General features: G+C 37.3%; 1 pseudogene; it reads left to right on the top strand.

Annotated features, from left to right (window-relative positions):
• The first annotated feature begins 16,085 nt into the window (after positions 1 to 16,085).
• Positions 16,086 to 16,202, top strand: LOC128646236 (uncharacterized; annotated as a pseudogene).
• Positions 16,203 to 24,417: the final 8,215 nt, after the last annotated feature.

The raw sequence follows: 24,417 nt of genomic DNA on the forward strand, positions 1-24,417 counted from the left end.
TAGCGCTACAGATTCTGTAGGCTCTCTGCAAATAACTGATAAGTATTTTGTCTTATTAATACAGAGTAACACACATCTTCACTACTAAAATATATTCACGGTTTCCTATAATGATTTCTCATTCTTACCCAGATATACATAAGAAAAAACAATAGAAGAAAAAAGAGTGAAGGCAAATTTTACAGTCCAGCTTCTTCCTTTACATTACAAAACACAGACTCATATGAATCTATTTAGCACAAACAAATATATCCTGGCTCAGATGAGAGCAAAGCACTATGTTGATAGACTGGTACAAAGTTGTGGTTTAATGTAACTAAATGTCAAACCAACAGCACAACACTTCAACAATCACTGGATAGTTTATTATAATTTAAGTTCACAAAATATTCAGCAATTTAAAAATTATCTCTCAGCGATAGTAGAAACCCCACCCTATGGGCACCAGTAGAAACCCCACCATACCGGGTCAGTAGAAACCGCAACCTATGTCCATCAGTAGAAACCCCATCCTAAGGGCACCTGTAGAAAACCCCACCATACCGGGTCAGTAGAAACCGCAACCTATGGCCATCAGTAGAAACCCCACCCTATGGGCACCAGTAGAAACCCCAACCATACCGGGTCAGTAGAAACCGCAACCTATGTCCATCAGTAGAACCCCATCCTAAGGGACCTGTAGAAAACCCCACCATACCGGAGTCAGTAGAAACCGCAACTATGGCCATCAGTAGAAACCCCACCCTATGGGCACCAGTAGAAACCCCACCATACGGGATCAGTAGAAACCGCAACCTATGGCCATCAAGTAGAAACCCACCCTATGGGCACCAGTAGAAAACCCCCACCATACCGGGTCAGTAGAAACCGCAACCTATGTCCATCAGTAGAAACCCCACCCTATGGGCACCAGTAGAAAACCCCACCATACCGGGTCAGTAGAAACCGCAACCTATGTCCATCAGTAGAAACCCCACCCTATGGGCACCAGTAGAAACCATACCTCAGGGGGTCAGTAGAAACCGAATCCTATGATTTATGTATTGTGAGATTACAAAAACACCTCTCACTAGATGCATACATATATCTTTAAACAATACTGCAATTTGGGCTACTTACATTTAGTTGGACTAGCTTTATTCATCCCAATCTATTGCGTAATTTATTAATTAAATTAAAAAACTGTCTTTTTGAAGAGCATCCAACTAAGTTGAGGGCAGACGCAGCACACTTCATTACTCAGATATGTATAACAAGCTTCTGTTTAATATAATTAACAAGTTGTAACATTTATTAGAGAACATAGATGCTGAAAATGTATTTCAGCACTCATAGTTCATTGAATTATATTATGATCTACTGATTAGTGTTACATCATTTAAAAAACATTTTCAACAAAATTATGAAATTTATCAGGGTATAATCTGTTTTTTTGTTAACAACATCGAACAATAGTTTATTTGTGTGTCAGCATGTATAAGTATTGATAATTTGCTTTAATAACCACAATGTTTCACATTCATAGCCCTTATGCTAAAAATATAAGAATTAAAAAATAAACAAATTCCCTTTAAAGGGACAGTCTACTCCATTTTTTTTATTGTTTAAAAGTAGATAATCCCTTTATTACCCATCCCCAGTTTTGCATAGACAACATGGTTATATTAATATACTATTTACTTTGTATCTAAGCCTCTGCAGACTGCCCCCTGATCACATGGCTATTTATTTATTATCTACTGACTTACATTTTAGCCAATTAGTGCTGTGTCATGCACAACTGCACTGGAGTGAGCACAATGTCCTAGCAGTTCCCTGTTGTGAAAAGCTAATAAAAAGCATGTGATAAGAGGCTGTCTGTGTGGCTTAGAAACAGGCAGAAATTTAGAGGTTTAAATGTTATAAAGTATATTAATATTACAATGTTGGTTGTGCAAAGCTGGGAAAGGCGTTATCTATCTTTTTAAACAATAACAATTCTGGTGTAGACTGTCTTTTAATGTTATATGTTTTAGTCTTTCTAAATGAAATTTATTACAAACTTTTTGACATGTATAATTTTAAACAAATGGTAGAACTCTCTATATTTAATTTAAAATACATTTTAATAAAAAAAATATGTATATGAAAATGTAACATTAAAAAATTTACTGTAATGAATCTACATGTAAATTTGATGATTATTTTTTTATATTTGTATTGAGGTTAAGACAAGTATTACAGAAAATCCTCATCCAGTGACTATGGAAATATAACAGTGAAACATATATTGTATGCCCAAAAATATATCTAAAAAGTGGGGGCAAAACCATTCTGGGCAAGGATCCTATGTGTCTCTGGAAGAACATCAAAACAATAGCTATATAATATAGAACAGTGTCTGGTATCGATATTGCCAGTATTGCAGATCATGACATTTACAACCAGTATCTGGCAAACAAACATTCAATTGTAATATATGTGCAACCAGTATAACAATAAAGGATAATGAAACCTCATTTTTACGTTGTATATATATAGTAAGTATGGTCTCCACAATGCCATTTATGCAGTTATTTAATCTAAAAGAGAGAAAACATTGGGGGCAATTGGAGATTAGTGTTTGTCTGGCCACTCTTGGACCAGGTTAGCGTGGGGGGCAAGGGAGTTCAGCGGGCAAGAGCCGCTCAAGGTGGAGTGGGGGAGGGGATGGGGAGCGGAGCCTTATAAGATACTAGATTAGTAGAGAGCTAGGATTAAGTAACAGTCTGATTATATAATCATCGGGTTAGCCTATTAAAGAACAACCTGTGGTATATTTAATTAATTAATTAATTAATATGGAGGGCCATAGTCCACTCAGGTTGTAGCGATGGACGAATTCTTGGTGAGCCCAATATATAGTGGTGTTTTAAGGTCTATGTAAGAGTAGAATGCGATGCTCCTTTCAATGTGTAGCGGTTGAGGTATTCCACTGTTAAAACTATTTAGTATATAGATATACATGTTAGGTCTATAACTTATATAGGAATTGGCTACAACAGATCTCCCGACTACAATATGTACAATAATGGAGCAAGCAGAATAATATAAGGAACTACCTAAGATTATTGAGGTTGCAGAGGTGAATGGGTCCTCCAGGCTTAATAAATGAGGTTGGGAGAAGATTAGCATAAAAAAAATAACAACAATTTGTTGCACAATTATCCCTTGCATCCACCAGGATCACATTCAAGAAATCCACTTTGGATATGTTCTGGATAATATCCTCTGCGCTGTGTAATACTTATAATAACCCCTAGTGTCACCTCACTACACACTAGCACAATATTCACTTTACCCAACAATCCAGGTAAATATTGTATGTGTAGTTCTACAGAAATATAGCACACTTATACTATACTCATAGTAATTCCAGGCTAAATGATTTTCAGACACTCAGTTTCTTTACCAGAGAGAGAGCTTTAATTAGGATCTGTCCAAATTACAGAAAGGTTACAGAGACAAGTTACATAAAAAGGTTTTCTCATACCCCCAAACACACAATGTATCCTGTCTAACAGTTATTACAGAGTGGGTGTGTGCTTTCCAAAACCCTTTCTTCCTATCTAGAATGACTGTGCGGTTGCATGTGTGTGTTCGTGTATGTGAATGCATGTGTGTGTAGAGTGTCAGTGTGTGTATACCTACCAACCTTCCATCCCAACTGCCCCTTATCCCTCTCAGCTGTCCTGCTTATATTTCTGAGATCTTTCTTTACTTTGGACAAACTGACTTTCTTTGAAAGGGTGAACTACTTTGCATATGTAAAGACCTTGTTTCTTTGATGTTACTTTTATCTACCTGTGTCAATAATAACACCCTTCCATTGAATGTAGACCTTTGTTACACATATATACAGACACACATATTGTATATACATTCTCCTATCAGTTCTATGCATATTTATACCTACACAATTGTGTACTATTAAGAACCCGCTAAACTTAACCCTGGTATGAGTACACCTTTAGGTATATAAGCTACCAGTGGTGAGAGCAGGGTGAATCTAGTTATATCTAGAGACAAAGTCGAGTAAGCGTTAATGTCAGCATACATGACAGCAACATGAGAGAGTGCAACCCTGTCTATAAGGTTTGAGAATGTAGTAAGTTATAGTGCTCATAAAGATTTTTATTAAAGATTCAATGACCCCATAAATAAGGGAGTATATCAGAGAGGTTACTATTTAAGACTCCTGTAACCAATGGCTTAATTAAACCATATTAGAGCTCGGGGGTCCTACTATAAACATTCTCAGTTGAATCAAGAGGCCAAAATGTAATAGCTCACAGAGATAAGTTCCTCTTATATGGGCAAAAAATATTTTATAGCCTAGATGTCAATTTTACCCCTGATGGTCAGTATACTAGCTATATTCCTGTACCTTAACGAGTATATATGATCATAACCTCTAATATAGGTGACAGTTGGTCTGTAAACCAAGGTTCTGCCCAACTGGCTAGCTATACTATATAAACCTACACTAGTATGCGTGTCTAAGGTAAGGTCGAGAAGGCGTTAATACCAGCATACATGACAATAACATGAGAACAATAATAGATCTGGCATAAACTGGGGCTATAGCCTACATGTTTCTAAACATATGCCCTCTACAGCAAGGATATTACACTCAGTATATAAAAAAACTGAGGTGCTATCTTAGTAGCTCATATCTACTGAGAATGGGAATACAATTTATAAAGTACCTTTTGCATTATGACAGTACACTGGGAAGTGTAAAAAAATAAAGTGCAGAACTTTCTAAAGGCATATTTCTTGAGGCATAGAGTAATCTAGAGATTAAGGTAACACATAATAATCTCTTATACATAGGCTTAATGGAAGCAAGGAAAACATTTTTAACACAACATAAGTAAAACTGAGCTGGATGCAATAGACCAGGGTTACTATGAAAACTTGTAAGGAACCCCAAAGAACTGATAACCCCCAGCAGTACATTCTTATAACAATAATAGAAGTTTTAATGAAAACAAAAGGAATATAAACCCCTTATATGAGGTAAACCTATCAAGGTATAAACATCAGTGTGAAGGTATTAAGTGACAGATTAGTTCCTTCACAGCCTCAGTGTCCACATATCTCACCGCTTACATGTGAAAGGTGGGCAAAGGAGACAGGGGTGCTGCTGACCCCGAAATCTATCCCACACCAGTTCTGAGGCCTAAAAATGAGGGGAGCTGCAGGTAAGCCTTTCCCATAAGCTGTGCTGTCAAATGGAGAGCAGACTTTCTGTTGCAAAGAGAGACATCCAACGGCATCGCAGACTCCTGTGTTCTGATGCTACTGGGGCTCGGGTTATAGAAATTAGAAATTGTTAACTCCCCCTGCGTGCCGTAATGTAGAAACAAACAGTGAATCTTTCAGGGCATCCCTACAAGCCGCATTACCAAGCCTGAGCCGCAGTTGAGTGGGGTCAAGCAGAGAGACCGGAATGCAAGGTAAGTTATAGAGCCTGACAAGGGACACTGAAGCTTAGGATCCAAGGTTGTTAGATGCTAGCTGCAGGCTCATAGTTGATCTTTGCCGCCGGGTGATGGGACTGGAGCTTCGGTTGCTGGGCAGAGATAGGATGATCCGACACTTGTAATAGTTGGGGGGTCTATTTCCCATAGTAGTCGATTATGTTCCTATCAGAGGTATCAGCTTGTTTTGTTCTATAATGAGGGCATCGGTGTGTTCTGACCCAATAGGATCCTGAGGGTCAAAGGTAGTGGTCCCAATATCTGTCTCAGTCTCCGGATCCTCCAAATTAGTGTCTCCGCTTGTGAGCTCCAGATGCAATGAGTGTAGCAGGTCCTCAAAACACAGATCCATTTTGTGCTCAAGAGCCAGTAGCAGATCAATGATAAGCGTATGGGATAGGTGTTCCTCCATGTTGAAGGGGTTATACAAGCTTTAATATTACCACAGTAATAAAACTACTCTCGGAGGAGGGATTCCAGCATGGTCTAATTAGCAAGATGGCATCTTCCCCATTTTCACCACAATGGCCTCTGTAGATAGAAATCATGAAATGTAGCACTGCTCATGTCTCTTGAGCCGGCCCAATTGACAAATGTATTCTGCCTTATAATCAGCTACTATCTTATAAAAAGTTGCCTGCCCTGAACGGTCTTAAAATTTGAAAATCTGATGAGTACAGCCAGAGCTCAAGTGAAGTGGCGACGTCCGCTCAGATGCAGAGCCAACTCCGCCCCCGCCCCCCCTGTTATTCTTTTTAAAATTCTCTTTATTAGGATATTCAAATATAAACAGACAAATACAAAGCATTGCCCACGGTATGTTTACATTCCAGAATATAATTTTATATTTGTTAGAGGTAACAAGAGTATACAAGAAAAGCAAATGTGGATATTTGTGACAATAACACCATCTGACTAGAACCATCATGTACAAAGTCCATTTATCATAGAAAAAATTTCAAGCACTGTATGGAGCTTGATGCCCCGTGTTTCTGGCGAGCCTTCAGGCTCACCAGAAACACCAAGTTATGAAGCAGCGGTTTAAAAATCGCTGCTCCATAACCTGTCCACCTGCTCTGAGGTCGCGTACAGCAATCAACCTGATCAGGTACGATCGGGTTGATTGACACCCGCTGCTAGTGGCCGATTGGCCGCGAATCTGCAGGGGCAGCGTTGCACCAGCAGTTCACAAGAACTGCTGGTGCAATGCAGAATGCGGAGAGCGTATGCTGTCCTCATTCAGTGATGTCTGTCAGACATGATCCGCTGATCGGATCATGTCGGACAGACATTTGATATTGATAAATAGGCCCCATGATGTCTTGTATAATTGTTCATGTTTGAATAAAGTATTGAGTCCATGACATATCTTGAGTTGTAACTTATTTGCAGAGATACAACATCGTCGGCTATTGTAACGTTCCTGATTATGGATGGGCGAATGTTTCGCAACATTCGAAAAATGAAACAAATTTTAACACATTCGTTTGTTCAAATCGAATTTTGAATGTTTACATAACATTCTAACATTCGATTTTCGAATGTTCGGTTTCAAATTTTATGATTACATTCGAAAAATATTAGTTTCGAAAAAATTTAATTTATATTTGTAATAGTATTTCTAATGCTTTCTTTAAATGTAATATTCGAATTATGCAATACTCGAATTCGAAAAATTTGAATTTATATGTTTGTAATAGTATTTCTAATGCTTTCTTTAAATGGAATATTCAAATTATGCAATATTCTATATAGAAACATTCAAAATGATATATTTGTATCTATTATGTATAAATTTACTAGATTCCCTCCTTACCACATGAACTATTGAACTTCTGAATAGTATTTGTTAAATAGAATGTTAAATTTGAAATTTCAAATGTGGACATTCAATATAAGACTTCACTAAGACTTTAATTTGTTTTTTTTTCCAATAGCTTTTGGTTTTCTGATTAGGTACATAAATATTGCATAAGGTATGAGCTATTGCCTTAATTTTAACCTGTGCAATTAAAAATCTGCCCTCTGGATCTTTTTGAGTCTTTAACATTTCAACCACTAGATTTTGACCAAATAAGATAGCAATCTCTATAACTATTATATGAAACATAATGGAGGTCACCTACCCAATCCCTTTTCAGTTTGTCATGTTTAGAGTACATAACGTGGGTCTCCTGTAAAAAGGCTATATCTGAGCCTAATCTTCTTAAATGTGTTAAAATAGATTTTTGTTTGACATTCCAAGTACAAATATTAATTGGCATGACAAGCTATCACAAGGTGGTGGAGGATGGAGAGAGAAAGCAAAAAAAGGCGGGTTGGCATGGTAAAAGGATAATCTCTGAATCAACGAGGAGGCCAACTCAACCTAGATCAGAGTGTGTTAAATGACTTGGTGAAAGTGTTTAAGGGGAACATAATGATCTTAGATAACCTTTGACCTCCCCTGGGGAGTCAAAAAACCTAGGGCCTATAGGAATAATAAGTTTAAACTTTGCCAGGTAGTGCAAAAACACTTTTTGTCCTTCTTTATTTAGGATAGTGCGGCATTTCACGACTACTCAGTAGAGCTAATAAAACAATGTAATTTCAAAATTATTATTCATTAGAACAGGGAATGCACGGTATGCACCTAGGACAGATATCTTCATTTGAAAATCTAAATATTTTACAATGACCTGGCATGGAGAAGAGTTTTTTCATTGATTTTATCCGGACCAACTCTGGGAGAGAGGGGTTTAAACCTTGTAGCGTCATTAAAACAGGTAGATAATTGATTAATTTCTCCTGTAAATTTGTCTAAAAAATAAAACTTACCAGGAGAGGCTCAATGACCTAAAGATGTATAGCTTAGCGGAGAGAAGGTAAAGAGGTGATATGATAGCAACTTTCAAGTACGTTAAAGGGCTTAGTAAAACTGAGGCTGTGGGTATTTTACATAAAATGGAAAATTCAAGAACAAGGGGTCATGAGCTCAAGCTAAAGGGTAGTAGATTCAGGAGTAATTTGAGGAAGCACTTTACAGAAAGAGTGATTGATTTATGGAATAAACTTCCTCAAGAGGTAGTAGCGACAAACACTGTGAGGGACTTTAAAACTGTATGGGGCAAGCATAAGGCTATCCTACAAACTAGATAAGGTTATTCTGTTAGGTAATATCGGGCAGACTTGCTGGGGCTATGGCTCTTATCTGCCGTCAATATCTATGTTTCTATGTTTTTGCAGAGTATCTATTTGGGTAATAAAGAGGTTATCTACTGCACTATTGCATGTGCTTCACTGGAGTCAGTAGGCAATTCGAGAGATTTATGTTACGAGATAACTATAGCTTTTAGGGCAACCTTTTGCATTTTTATCTCCTGCTCTGCTCTTGGAGGCCATTCTAGAGGACTCCAGATATTGATTCATACGGTACACTAAAAGCTATACTCCATAGTATTATTGCAATGTACAAAAAGAACAGTTATAAGGAGTCAAATCTGAAGAGTGAATATTTTATCACTGTAAAAAACTATATTGGCTTAAAAATAGTTATTAGAATTTGCAGGAAAATACGCTGACTATGCATATAAGTAATAATGCAGAATAGTTTAATTTAAAGGTCTAAGTAACAATTGTGAGGATGTGTGTCAGTGGCTATAATAGATTAAATCCCTATATCAATCTAGAAGAGTACTTTAACTCTGTGTTTGCCGGGTAACAACAAATAAAAAAAAGGAAACCACATATAGGGCAAGATTGCACGTGGCACGATCGTTTGCTTATAGGTTAAATTGCGCTCAATTTACAAGTTGCCGTTAGGTAGAGGTAGATGAAAACATGTAAAAGCATATTAATGCAATATTCATATTTTTATGTTGAGTTTGCACGTATTAGTAAAGTCTGCATCTTTCAAGAAGACCATGATATTTATGCAGGACAATGCTCCATCGCATGCATCAAAATATTACACTGTGTCACTAGCCTGTAAAGGCCTTAAAGATGAAAAAAAAATGACAAGGCCTACTTCCTCACCTGACCTAAACCCTATTGAGAACTTGTGGGCCCTTCTTAAAAGGGAGATTTACGGTGAAGGAAAACAATACAGGTAGCCCTCAGTTTACGCCGGGGTTAGGTTCCAGGAGGAATGGTTGAAAATCAAAACCGTTGTAAATTGAAACCCAGTTTATAATGTAAGTCAATGGGAAGTGAGGGAGATAGGTTCCAGGCCCCTCTCAAAATTGTCATAAGTAACACCTAATACATTATTTTAAAACTTTGGAATGAAGACTTTAAATGCTAGACAGCATTATAAACCTAATAAAATAATCACACAACACAGAATATATAATTAAACTAAGTTAAATGAACAAAAACATTTGATAAACAGCATTATAAACCTATTAAAATAATCACAAAACACATACTTCACTTGCATTTTTCTGCAAACAGTTCTTTCTATGCATTCCAATCTGGACTGAGTTATAGACAGGAAGATCTTGTTCCTTTGAAATCTGCTTGATAGCTCAGGTCTGGTTAAACTGATTAATTTCAGCATGCTTGGCTTTGCTGTAACACAATCGGACAGCTCAACCTACTGGCTATTTTAATAAATGCACTGCTTCTCAATGCTTTTCAATAGCAGTCACATGACTGGGAAAAAAGGTTGTTATTCTAAACGGTGTAAATTGAACCGTTGTAAAACGAGGGCCACCTGTACACCTCTCTGAACAGTGTCTGGGAGGCTATGGATTCTGCTGCACAAAAAGTTAGTTGTCAACAGTTCAAGAAACTGACAGACTCCATGGATGGAAGGTTTTTGACTGTTATTGAAAAGAAGGGTGGCTATATTGGGCACTAATTTTTGTGGAAATGTCAGAAATGTTTATTTGTAAATTTTGAGTTGTTTGTTTATTATTCTCACTTAAACAGATGCACACTGATAGTTGCCCAATAATTGTGCACACCTAGATATTCTCCTAATAAAGCCAAATCCTCACTTTTACTTAATATTCAGGTTTGAGCTTTATTAACATTTCGGATTGACAAAGAACACTGTAGTTGTTCAATAAATAATGAAATGAATCCTCAAAAATACAACTTTCCTAATAATTATATATATATATATATATATATATATATATATATATATATATATATATATATACACACACAAATATATTTTGGAACAGGCAATCACTCCTGAAAACTCTTTTCCTTCGCCCGGGGTGTAACAAATAATAAAACTAATAATCAAATAAAGTACACTCAACGGAACTTCTTTAAATTTACCTTTTATTGCATTTAACTACCTAGTTAAAATAGATTCAAACTTACTTGTGAAATAAAGCCTAAGCTGCCTTACACTGAAACCTACCATTACAAAAATAAAAAACACTAAAATTACAAAAAATAAAAAAACCTACCATTACAAAAAATAACAAACGAAATTATCCAAAATAATAAAAATGATTCCTATTCTAATACCCTTTTAAAAAAAGAAAAAACCCTAATCTATAATAAACTGCCAAGGCTTCTTATAAGGGCCTTTTGTAGGGCATTGCCCTAAAGATAACAACTATTTTCCTACAAAATAAAAACAAACATCCCCTAACAGTATACAAACCCCCACCCTCCAAACACATAAAATAAAAATAAAGTAAAACCTAATCTACCCATTGCCCTGAAAAGGGCATTTGTATGGGCATTGCCCTTAAAAGGGCATTCAGCTCTATTTCCAGCCCTTAAAAGGGCATTCAGCTCTTTTATGAAATGCCTAACCCCTAATCTAAAAATAAAAACCCACCCGAAAATGAAAAAAAAAAACATTACACAAAATAACAAATGAATTATTTAAAATAATAAAAATTATTCCTATTCTAATACCCATTTAAAAAAAAAAACACCCCAAAATAAAAGAAACCTAATCTAGAATAAACTACCAATAGCCCTTAAAAGGGCCTTTTGTAGGGCATTGCCCTAAAGATATCAGCTCTTTTTCTGAAAAAAATACAAAGACCCAATAACATTACAAACCCCCACCCCCCCAATTCACAAAATAAAAAAACTATCTAAAAAAATGAATCTACCCATTGCCCTGAAAAGGGCATTTGTATGGGCATTGCCCTGAAAAGGGCATTCAGCTCTTTTAAGAGTGCCCACCCTAATCTAAAAAAAAAAAACCTTAAAAAACCTAACAATAACCCCTCTTTAGGTACTCACAGTTGTTGAAGTCCCACTTGAATGATCTTCATCCCAGTGGGTCCATCTTCATCCAGGCAGCATCTTCATCCAGGCAGCTCCATCTTCATCCATCGTGGGTCCTGCATCATCTTCATCCTTGCGGAGGTGGAGTGGCGATGCACGGAGGCGGAGGTCAAGGAGGAGGCCCAAGGCGAAGGTCCAATGCGGAGGTCCAGGTGAAGGTCCATCGATCCGACGTGGAGGTCATCTTCATGCGATCATTCGCTGCACACTGAGGATTAGAATGCAAGGTACCCCTTTTATACTGGGGGTACCTCCAAGTCGGATCAATGGGCATCTGTCTGGACCTCCATATTGGACCTCCACCTGGACCTCCGCCTGGACCTCTGCCTCCGTGCATTCGACCATTCCGCCTTCGCAGGGATGAAGAAGATGCCGGTCCCGCGATGGATGAGGATGGAGACACCTGGATGAAGACCTCTCGCCACCTAGATGTCCAAACTTCAAGAACTGTAAATGGATCTTCGGGGGTTAGTTTTTAGTATTTTTTAAACTTTTTTGGGTGGGGGTTTTTTTCGTTTAGGGTTTGGGCTCTTCGTAAAAGAGCTAAATGCCCTTTTAAGGGCAATGCAAACGAGCTAAATGCCCTTTTCTGGGCAATGGGTAGCTTAGATTTTTGTTAGAGTATTTTTTTTTTATTTTGGGGGGTTGGCTGGGTGGAGGGTTTTACTGTTGGGGGGTCTTTGTGTTTTTTTACAGGTAAAAGAGCTGTCTAACTTAGGGCAATGCCCTACAAAAGGCCCTTTTAAGGACTATTGGTAGTTTATTGTAGGCTAGGTTTTTTTATTTTGGGTGGGCTTTTTTATTTTTATAGGGCTATTAGATTACATGCAATTCTTTTTTATTTTTGATAATTTCGTTTGTTATTTTTCGTAATTTAGTGTTTGTTATTTTTTGTAATTTTTTAATTTTTGTAATTAGATATTTTGCAATTTTTTTATAGTAGTGCTAGGATTTTTTTAATGTGTATATTCATTAATTGGTAGTTAGTTACATTTTAGTGTAATAGTTATATTAGTTTAATTGTTAGTTTAAACTTAGTTTTTTTAATTTGAGAGGTAAGTTTTAATTTGTTTAAAGACAGGGAAATTGTAATTGTTATATAAAGTTAGGGGGCGTTAGGTTTAAGGGTTACTAGTTTAAATTAGTTTATTGCAATGTGAGAGAGAGCCGAGTTCCAGCATACCCCGCCTTTAATTCTCCTATTGCCGGGAGTGAGAGACCCGCTTGGGGAGCACATACAACTGCGACGGAAGTCCCCATACCGCTACCGGGCTACCTGGTAATAGCCACGGACACATACACAACCCCAACCCCAGCAGCCGCACTGGAGAGAGGCTACGGTCGAAAGGCAGAAGACCCCCAACAGAAATAGAGAGCACACACTTGGCTTGCACCATTTCGGAACACCCCTCTGAAAGGGAGCTGCATGTGGCAGTCGTCCACCTGACCTGCCTAGGAACAGACGGGAGGTGTCTCGTCTGGACCCTGGCAAGCGGAGGATAAAGGTACAAGGCAGCAGGACGGCAAACAAGCAGCAGGTCACGCAAGTATTGCCTCTGCAAGAGCGGGTAAAGTAGCGCTTATTGTCTGTGTGCCTGCATATGAAAGTGGAGAGATCAGTCGTGCCTAAGAAGTGTGTTGAAAGGGGGGCCGAAGAGAGATGGGTCTGGCTGCTTGGAGGTGTTAATGCACATTTCAGTGGAGGGGCAGTTGGAGAATAAAACAAGATCTGCTAAAATCAAGCCATAAAACAAGGAGTAGGTCAAAGTATGTAAGCCCTGAAGCGATGTGCACTAACTATAATATATCAGAATAAGACACAAACAGAGCAGATAAGAGGCAAGTCTTTTTTAATAAGGAACTGCGGTCACATGCTGTAAATCGGACAGAGCCCCGCTGAGTTATAAAAATCTAATTTGGAGGTCAGTGAGCGGGGGCTTTCCACTGGGATTTGCTTTGTTGATACCTTTTTGGAGGAGAAATCTGCAATTATACAGATAACAGGAGGTTTTGCCTATTTCTATAGACAGCTGATGCTCATAAAAGATAAGGAACTCTGTCTGAGAAGCAAGCAACTGGCTGGTGTGTCGGTACAGCCTGATTTCCATTTTCTGTTTTTGTTTAACTGTTTATTTGTGCCTCTTTCTCCTGGGAACTATTAGCAAAAACAGGAAGCTGTGTTGGGGGAAAACTGTGTTTTGTTTCTCACTGGAATATCTTCATATTGGTACTTTTTGCGGGGAGGCCAAACAGCTAAGCATTTAACTGGATAGCTGACTGGACTGACAGCAATATTCCAAAACAGTGGAATAATTGTGCTGCTATCTGATGTTTACTGCTGGGACATTTCTTTCTTTTTTGCAAGTTTCAAAACTTTTGTTGTTTTTTTTTTCTCTTTGTTTTCTCTTACATATGTGATTTTTGTTTGCAATAATATTGATGTGAAGAGGCTTTTGTTACAGCATTTGTAGATAAGAGCCCCCTGGAGCTAAGATAGGTAACTAGGTGGATAGAATTTCCTGTCTAGACACTCCATAGCCAGCAAGAAAAGAAAGGGGGAAGGGTAGAGAGGAGGAGGAGAGAGAGGGAAGAGAACAGAGGGGGGCAAGAAAGGAAAAAAGGAAGATACAACACCAGCAGGTCAAGACAAGGAAAAGGGGAACGCAGGAGAGGAAAGTTATCTGGGCCGATTGGATAGGTGTTAGGGAGTCAGGGTATAGGATAACAGATCTAAAGAGCGAACAAATAACTAGCTAAGAGAAAACATTGTATAAACCTGGAAATATGATTAGATAGAAATATTCTGTAAAAGGACTCAAGGGGAACACCCAATTTGTCTTAATTAGTCAAGGGAGAGGACACGCAGAGAGACAGCCAGGCTCTGTCTAAATATATTGAACACTTTATTTTTTGTAAAAAAAAAAAAAAAGGGAAAAAAAAATTTTCTTTCTTTTTTTTCTCACTTTCACTCATTCTTTTAGATAACACAGGCTCTAGATAGCCTCACACAGGCTCTCTAGGAGGAGCACCATCTATTTTTTTGTTTGTTTTAGGTCTTAGTGTAATTATAGTTTCACATGTAGCACTATTAGTCAAAAGGTGCACCTGATCCACGCAGAATTAGCGGAAGAGTGGTGTATTTCTCTTCCGGTTTTTTAATTTATTTTTTTTTTGTCTTCTTTTAAAACACAACCACATTAAAGTTTTCACACAATCACATCACTATACATCACTACACACCTCATGGAAAAGTATATTCCTAATTTGAAAGTCAGGTCCCCTGCAATGCCCCCCAAGAGAGACAAAAAGCCCAAGTCAGCACAGGAGATAGGCTTGGAGGATAATATGGACCCCCAGCTAGCAGCTACTGAAAAACAGCTGACACTTAATCAATTGGCAGAAATGCTGTTACCCCAATTCGATTCAGTTAAAAAGGAGATAGCCACTCTCTCTACTGAGATTAGGTCTTTTTCGAACAGGATATTAGAAGTAGAGCAAAGAATCTCAGCGGTCGAGGATAGACAAAATGCACACGACACTAATTGGGCCAATTATGAGAGTAAAATAAAAATGATGCAATCTAAAATAGAGGACCTGGAAGACAGGTCGCGTAGGAATAACATCCGTATAATTGGACTACCTGAGTCAAGTGAATTTCAAGATTTAATTTTATTTGCTTCTGTTACCTTACCACAATTGTTAGGCATGCAGCTGACAGAAAAAATACATGTAGAAAGAGCACATAGAACAGGACCAGTAAGGGAGTCACAAGAAGGTAACTCGCGCCCCAGAATGGTGATAATTAAATATTTAAATTTCCAACATAAGGTACAGATCATGCAACATTATAGGAAAATTCAGGGGTTCAAGATAGGTACGCGACCTGTCTTCCTGTTCCAGGATTTCTCAGTGGAGACCTCCTCAAAGAGGAAGATAATGGCACCTTATTGTTCCAGCTTAATCAAGGCAGGGATCCAGGCTAATATGAGGTACCCAGCCAAAATAGTAATTTTTTCAGAAGGGAATGTGACCGTTTTAAATACAGCAACAGATGCTAAAAAATAATGTTCTGAAAAAGGTATAGAGAGTTGATAGGAAGTCCATGTTTATGTATTAATTTGAAATAATGAGGATGTATAATTTGTTGGTTACCTATTTTACCCGCAGAAAGGGGGGTGGTTTGGCTGGGGCGGAGACTTCCCTTTTTTTTTTTTCTCCGCCCCTCCCTTTTTTTTTTTTTTTTTTTCGTTTTCTTCCCCTTCTTTCTATATCTTCCTGTCCACTTTTCTATTGAGTGAGCTCAGAGTCTTGATGAAGTTATTTTTTGAATTGCAGGTCTACCGCCATTCGGCCTGGAACACCCGATCCCGTACGATCTCGGAAGTGGAGCAGGGCCGGACCTGGTCAGTACCGGGATGGGCGACCGCCGGGGAACTCCAGGAGCGGTAGGCATATATGTAATTATGATAGTCTGACTAGATACCATCTCTCGACGGAGAGGAAGGAAGGTAACTGTATTAGATAAAGGTTTTTAACATAAATTTGTAGGCTTTATTTTTTTGTTTCATTATGTTTAGGGATATTAAATGTTGAAGTGTGTATCATGGAATGTGGGAGGCGTCACATCCCCTATTAAAAGGAAAAATGTGCTTAAAATTTTAAAACGCCAAAAGCCTGATGTTATTTTTTTGCAAGAGTTGCATTTGAAGGCAGCAGAAATACAAAAATTACAAATTAATTGGATAGCGGAAATCATAGCAACTCCGTGTAATAGTAGGAAACGCGGAGTAGCTTTAATGTTTATTAGGAATTTGACATATATAATAAAGAATCAAACATTAGATCCGAGTGGGAGGTTTATGCTTGTTCAAGCTGAAATCAATAATAGACTGTGGACATTTTGTAACATTTATGGTCCCAATGAAATTGAGATAGAATTCTGGGAAATGATAAAAAATAAACTGGTAAAATACTTAGGTCAAAACATAGTGATAGCGGGAGACTTTAATGCGACAATGAATCCAGAGATTGATAGGCTAATATCAGGGGCCTTCAGGAAACATAACAGAGAGGCCAAGCTTTTGCGAAGATTAGCAAAGACATTAAATCTAAAAGACATCTGGCGTTTGCAGCATCCAGACGAGCGGGCCTTTTCGTGCGAATCTAAAACATTTAAAAATTTCTCACGAATAGACATGTTTTTGATAGAAGAGAGGCTTTTGACCATGGGAATAGAGACATATATCGATGAGATAGTCATCTCAGATCATGCAATCATCAGCTTGAAATTTGAAGATATGGCGATCAAAAGTAGAAGTAGCAACACATTTAGCTTCCCCAAATATATGTTTTTAGATGAAAAATTCCGAATTTTTTTATCTGATAGATGGAAGGTCAGAACAGACAGGATGTGAGTAGCCCAGAAGTACTCTGGGAAGCAGGGAAAGCAGTAATGCGAGGAGAGATCAAGAACTACATGATCATTAGAAAGCGGAAGGTAACAGAGAGGGAGACCCAACTAGCAAACCAACTTAAAAACTCATATAGGAGGTATGTATCCAACCCAAATAGATCTACCTGGAACTGCTACAAAGTAGCTAAATCAGAGCGTGAGACTTTTTTCAGAGAAAAATGGGCAAAGGAGGATATCCGAATCAGGGCATTTTGTCAAGGATATCAGGGGATTGCCTCTAAGTATCTAGCAAAACTAATAAATCACAGAAAAAAAAAGAATCTAATTCCACTTATCAAAGAGGGGCAGAAAATGCTTACTCAACCGACAGAGATTAGAGAGGCCTTCCATAGATATTATCAGGATTTGTACGCGTGTAAAGATATAGATAAGACAAAAATGTTTACATTTTGGCAACAGATCAGTCTCCCAACAATAGATAAAAAAGAATTAGAACAGATGAACTCCCCGATAACAGAGGAGGAAGTCCAAAAGATGATAGATAGAATTAAAACAAACAAAGCTGCGGGACCTGATGGACTCCCAGCAGAATTTTATAAAATTATTAAGAATGAAATCTCGGGAATATTAGTAGAACTATATAATAGTTATTTTATACAAGGGAATCTGAAATCACCTTATTTCACTGACTCTACAGTGACCTTAATCCATAAGAAAGGGAAAGCCACAGAGGAACTGGGGTCATATCGTCCAATTTCGCTCCTGAATCAAGACTATAAAATCTTAACGGCTATTATTTCAGACAGATTAAAAAAAGGGATGGATAAATTGATACACAATGATCAATCTGGATTTATTCCAGGGAGAAATCCGGTCCGGAATATGCACAGGGTGCTAGTCAATCTAGATTATTATTATAACATCACACAGTTGTCAAATAAAAAATCACAAATGGATATGGCTATGCTTACGATAAAAAGCGTTTGACGCTATAATCTGGGATCATTTATTTATGTCACTTAAGAAATTTGGCTTTGAAGGGAATTTGATTCAGTTAATTAAAAAGATTTACACCAATCCTAGGTCCCAATTGTTGGTCAATGGTGAACTCTCTCAATTCATAACATTGCAAAGAGGTACCAGACAGGGGTGTCCTTTGTCACCCCTGTTATTTGATTTAGCACTGGAACCATTGGCGGTTCAACTCAGGAAAGAACTAAAGGGAATAGAAGTTGGGGAACACAATGTTGTAATCTCATTATATGCAGACAATATGATGTTGTTTTTACAACAGACAAAAAAAACATACCTAAATGTTTGTCAATTATTAACAATTTTACTTCATTCTCTGGATATAAAATTAACAAGGAAAAGTCAGAATTGCTCTGGATTAATCAAACTAGAGAGAGCTTGTTACAACATGGATTTAAAGAAGTAAAAACGTTAATTTATTTAGGTATTAAAATAAGTAAAAACCCCAAAGAATGGTATAATCTTAATTTTTCTGAGTTTTTTGAGAGTCTAGAAGGAAGTCTAAGAAAGTGGAACATACAATTTCTATCACTTTCTGCAAAAATAGCTGTGATTAAAACAATTGTTTTCCCACGTATACTGTTCCTAATGCAAAACTTGCCTCTATTGATCAACAAACGAGATATGGTAAGCTATAATAAAACATGCGCACAATTTATATGGGGAAAGAAGAAAAGTCGTATAGCTACCGAGAAACTTGTTCAAAACAAAAGATATGCAGGGCTTGCCCTGCCGGACATTGCAAAATATAATTTAGTGGCCTTAATGAAATTTGGAGTAGATTGGTTAACGGAAGCCAACAGTGTGACCTACTATGACATGGAAGCTACACTGTTAAAACCTTTCGATCTTAAGGCAATTCTACATCATCCTTTTAGGAAGGTCCCCAGCAATGTTAGTACGCTTTTAACTTTTGCTAACGTGGTTCGTGCATGGCAGAAATTCTGTGGATTAGTAGGTCAGAGTTTCACATTTCTAAATATCTGCCGTTTATCGGTACTCCCGATTTTATATCCGGGACAAACAATAATGCGGCCTTTAAAATTTGGTCATAGAAAGGGTTACGTTATTTTTTCCAGTTAGTTCAGGGTGAAGGACAAGTATTACAAACATTTGAAACACTATCCGAACAGTATCAGTTACCCAAACATACATTCTTTGCTTATTTACAAGCCCGAAGCTATCTCCTAAAAATCTTGCAAACATGTAGAATGGTCTGGGATCCAGGAATTGATTCAGGAGTGAAATTGTACGCGGCGGGGAAAAGATCCATATCATACTGGTATAAATTATTATTAAATATATCAGGGGAAGAACAAATTAAGAAAAGGAAATATTTCTTACTAAATATATTACTTCAGTGCAAGATGAAAATATTGAAAGAAGCATTAAACTAGCAGAAGCTGCCACAAGAGTAGTAAGCTGGAAAGAATCGCAGTTTAAGCTTTTAAATAATTTCTATTTAACCCTAAGGATGATGAGTAAATGGGAGCGATATGGGGATAGGAGGAATTGTTTCAAATGTCAGAAAGAAGGAGTGGATTTGCAACACTGTATTTGGGACTGCCCTAAAATCCGACAATTTTGGAGTAGAATACAATTCTGGGTGAAAAGGTTTTTACAAGAGGAGTGTGCCCTCCAATTAAGTTATATCTTTCTTTTAAAGGAATACGGGCGATATAAAGGGGAGGGACAATTAATCAACATGGTTATCCTGGCAGCTCGTCATTTGATAGTCTGCAAATGGGGAGCCCGTGAGGCCCCTACGGTAAACAAACTCGTCAATACTATTAAGCTACAAATGATTATTGAACGACAATTTCTAGCTGGGGGATCGGAAAAGGCTTTCAGGCTCTTCTTTGATAAGTGGAAGAGGGTAATTATTTCTTGGCCCCAACAGGCCCAGATTCAATTTGTCTCACCCCTGAGGAATAATAATCACTTTATGATGATGGTGGCTAATGAGGCTCTCCCCGCTTACTGGTTGTAAGGCGTTAAACTCTGAGTGGGCTCATTTCGGTGTTTTCTTGGTGGTGGTACTTCTATCCCCCCCCCCCTTTTTTTTTTTTTTCTCCCCCCCCCCCCCGTATAGGAATACCAAGAGGATTAAAGTATTTAATGTATGGATAGGTGTCATAAGATGCTTTCACTATAAGACTCGGCACAAGTATAGGAAGCGGTGGCTTCCAATCTGTTTGGACTATATGATTTATACATGTAAAAAATGGCTGATTTGATTTGGTTGTTGTGATGTGTGAAGTTCTCAATAATAAAAAACTTTGATTTAAAAAAAAAAAACACAGTTATAATAATATACTTTTTACCTCTGTAATTACCTTGTATCTAAGCTTCTGCAAACTGCCGCATTATCTCAGATCTTTTGACAGACTTACATTTCAGGCAATTAGTGCTGACTCTTAAATAACTCCACAAGTACAATGTTATTTATATGAAACACATGAATTAACGCCCTCTAGCTGTGAACAACTGTGCAATGCATTCAGATAAGAGGTGGCCTTCAATGGCTTAGAAATCAGCATATGAGCCTTCCTAAAATTAGCTTTTAACTAATACTAAGAGAACAAAACAAATTTGATGATAAAAGTAAATTAGAAAGTTGTTTAAAATGACATGCCCTATCTGACTTTACTATCCCTTTAACTGCGATCAAATTAACTTTTAACATGGGCGGGTTAGAGCACCTATTACAAGCTGAAAGTAAAAAGTTAGTGCACAAGAAAAACCTTTCAGGACTTTGGATATTGTGACCGCGTTAACTCTTTCTCACTGTAGACTTCAATGGAGCGCACAATCAAAAAAAAAAAAAAATAACACTTATCTATTCCGACACTGTATTAAACCAACTGCGCTAAAGCCGGTGCTGGTTTTTGTGATATATGTGATTTTTATTTTTAATTCTATATCTATACCTATAGCAATATAGATATAGATAGATAGATAGATAGATAGATAGATAGATAGATAGATAGATAGATGTAGAAATATATATTTAGAAATAAAAAGTACATTTTCTTCTAAGTGTAGAACATTGGAATGTTAAAGGTTCACTGGAACCAAAAAAAAATATTTCGTGATTTAGATAGAGCATGCAATTTTTTTATTTTTTTTTAACTTTTATTTGTAATCCAAGAAAAGGTCATAAAAAACAAAAAATAAAAACAATATAAACAGCTTTGAACATATAAGATCATCCGTAATTATACACAAGTTCATTCTTATAATACTGTATTTAGCTATGCATACAGATATATTTTAGCTAGATATTGATATATCACATTCAGCTTACTTATTAACATTTCTTGGAGTTTTTTAGTTTTTCACCCCCCTCCTCCTGAACCCTCCCCCAACCCATACCCCTCCCGTGCGGAGAGGCAGCTCATCAAGGAAAGAAGAAAAAAAAAAAAAAAACCTAAAAGAAAAGGGGGGGGGGAAAGAGAAAGAAATCAGCTTAGATACTAGCTCTCTTTTAATTTTTACCAGTTTCCTAATAAAACAATTTCTGTGTTCCTGAAAGGAAAGATTATATGGTTCATTTCAGATTCGGGAAAAATTCTCAAAAAAACCGCCCATTTATCAAAAAATCTTTTAATGTCTTGCTCATTATTTATGTCTGCATTTCTTTGATCTAAAATACATTGCTTTTTCATGCAGTTTTTTATCTCGGAGATACTTGGGATTGTGCAGCTTTTCCACTTTTTGCAAATTAAATATCTAGTAGCAAGAATGCCAGAGATTACCACTTTCTCATCGCTCTGCCTACCAGATTCTTTAAGACAAAATATTATCTGATACAATGTGAGTGAAAGATTAGCTATTTTGAGTACATTCTTGAACCAGTATTCGACCCTGGCCCATAGGTTTTTAATCTTTGGACAGTGCCAAAACATGTGGATTAGGTCAGCTGCCTGAAGTGAACATTTTGGACATTTGCAAAATCCCATGTTGGCACACTTGAACCCTCTCTTTGGGGTAAAGTATGCCCCATGCAGGAGTTTGACGTGCGCCTCTCTCCAGGTTGCAGATAGTGTTACTTGCGAGATTTTCTTAATTGATAATTGAATAGTGTTTATTTCAATATTGTTTTGTGGAATTAATTCATTCCAATAAGCGACCAAGTTTGCCCGTATCGAGGCTCCTTTATTTATGCTCAGGAGATGATAACACGGTGCAATTGACACATGACCATTTCTTGTCAAAGCTAGCCAGTTCTCCAATGTGCCCAGTCCCCATTCCCAGCCCACTTTTTTAACCAAGTCTTGGACAAAATGCCTTAATTGCAAATATGCAAAAAAGTCCTTATTAGACAGATCAAAATCTATTTTTAAGTTCTGGAATGATTTAATACATTTCCTTTCTTTATCTATAATTTGAAGTACCTTTGTTAGTCCAGCCGTGTGCCATTTTCTAAAAACTTCAGAGTCTAAGCCTGCTTGAAAAGTAGGGTTGCCTATTATGGGTAAGATACAGGAAGCTCTATTATTAATTGATAAGGAAAACGTTATCTTATACCAAGCTTTGAGTGGATTGAAAATAGTTTTAAGTTTTTTAATTTCTGCTGGAACTTCTTTAGGTTCTAAATGTATTAATGCTGCTAAAGAGTATGGATGACATACACTAGACTCAAGATCATTGTTCAGTACATAATTATTAACCGAGATCCAATCCATTACATTTCGTGCTAAGAAGGAAAGGTTATAGAACCTTATGTCAGGTAAAGCAAGACCTCCACTTTCTCTTGGTAGCGAAAGCTTCATAAGAGAGATCTTTGACCTTTTGTTTTGCCAAAGGAACTGAATAAGAGAGGTGTTAATCGATCGGATATCCTTTCCTAAGAGAATTATTGGTGTATTTTGAAGGATGTACAGTAGTTTTGGAAGGAGAACCATTTTAAAGAGGGCTATCCTGCCAGAAAGTGATAATGGGAGTTTTTGCCAAGTCAAAAGTTTTTCCTTAATTGTTTTTATTACCGGGGGAATATTCAAAGCATATAGATCCGATATTTTTTATCGGGATATGGATCCCTAGATATTTAAAGGAATCTGTTACTTGATGAAAAGGAGTATTCAGGATGGAGGTATTATTTTTCCTGAGCCAGTATATCTCTGACTTAGCCATGTTGACTTTATAGCCAGAGAATGAGCCAAATTGCTCCAGTATCTGGAAAAGTTTCGGTAAATTCAATTTAGTGTTTGCCAAATAAAGCAGCAGGTCGTCTGCATATAGACCGATTTTTATTTCAGTGCTACGAATTTTTATACCTTCTAAAAGATGGCGAATTTTGATTGCCAGAGGCTCTATGGAAATATTAAATAAAAGCGGGGAGAGAGGGCAGCCCTGCCTTGTTCCTCTACCCAAAGAGATAGAAGGGGAGATGGTATTATTTACTATTAATTTTGTAGATGGCTGATTATAGAGATTTCCAACGAATTCAAAAAAATTCCCCCTAATACCAAATTGTCTTAATGATGTTTTAATATGTTCATAATATACGGAGTCAAAGGCTTTTTCAGCATCGATGGAGATAATGGCAAGATCAGGTAGGCCCTCCCCCCCGCTGTATTGGTGAGAAGTAGCCTCGAAATATTCTACCACAAGCAATGCTTCTCTTATTTTCGCAGCTGAATTACGGTTATTTAAAAAGCCTGCTTGATCAGTGTGTATGATTTCTGAAAGGATCCCTTGGAGTCTATGTGCTAAAATCGCAGTGAGAATTTTATAGTCGGAATTTAGGAGAGCAATTGGTCTATAAGATTCTTTGCAGGACGGGTCCTTTCCACCTTTTAAAATCAAGGTTGTATATGAGCTAGAAAATGAAGAAGGAATCAAGTTACCATTTGCAAAAAAACTATTGAAAAGATTGCAGAGGTGTGGGGTAGCTTCACTAGACAAGATCTTGTAAAACTCACTAGGGAGACCATCTGGGCCTGCTGCCTTATTTAGTGAAAGCACAGATATTGTTTTTTCTATTTCCTCTATGGAGATGGGGGCATTTAAATTATTAGACATTTCAAGTGTAATTGTGGGGTGTTTGAGGTCCCTCCAGAAATCTGAAGATTTCTGTGAGTCACTTGTTTTATATGAATACAGCTCTTGATAGTACTCAAAAAATATGTTTAGAATGTCATCCGAGTTTGAAATTTGTAACCCTTTATCTTGCACACTATCTATTACAGGTTGTTTTTTCTCATTTTTAATTAATTT

The sequence above is a fragment of the Bombina bombina genome, chromosome 1 (assembly GCF_027579735.1).
Source record: "Bombina bombina isolate aBomBom1 chromosome 1, aBomBom1.pri, whole genome shotgun sequence".
Lineage (NCBI taxonomy): Eukaryota > Metazoa > Chordata > Amphibia > Anura > Bombinatoridae > Bombina > Bombina bombina.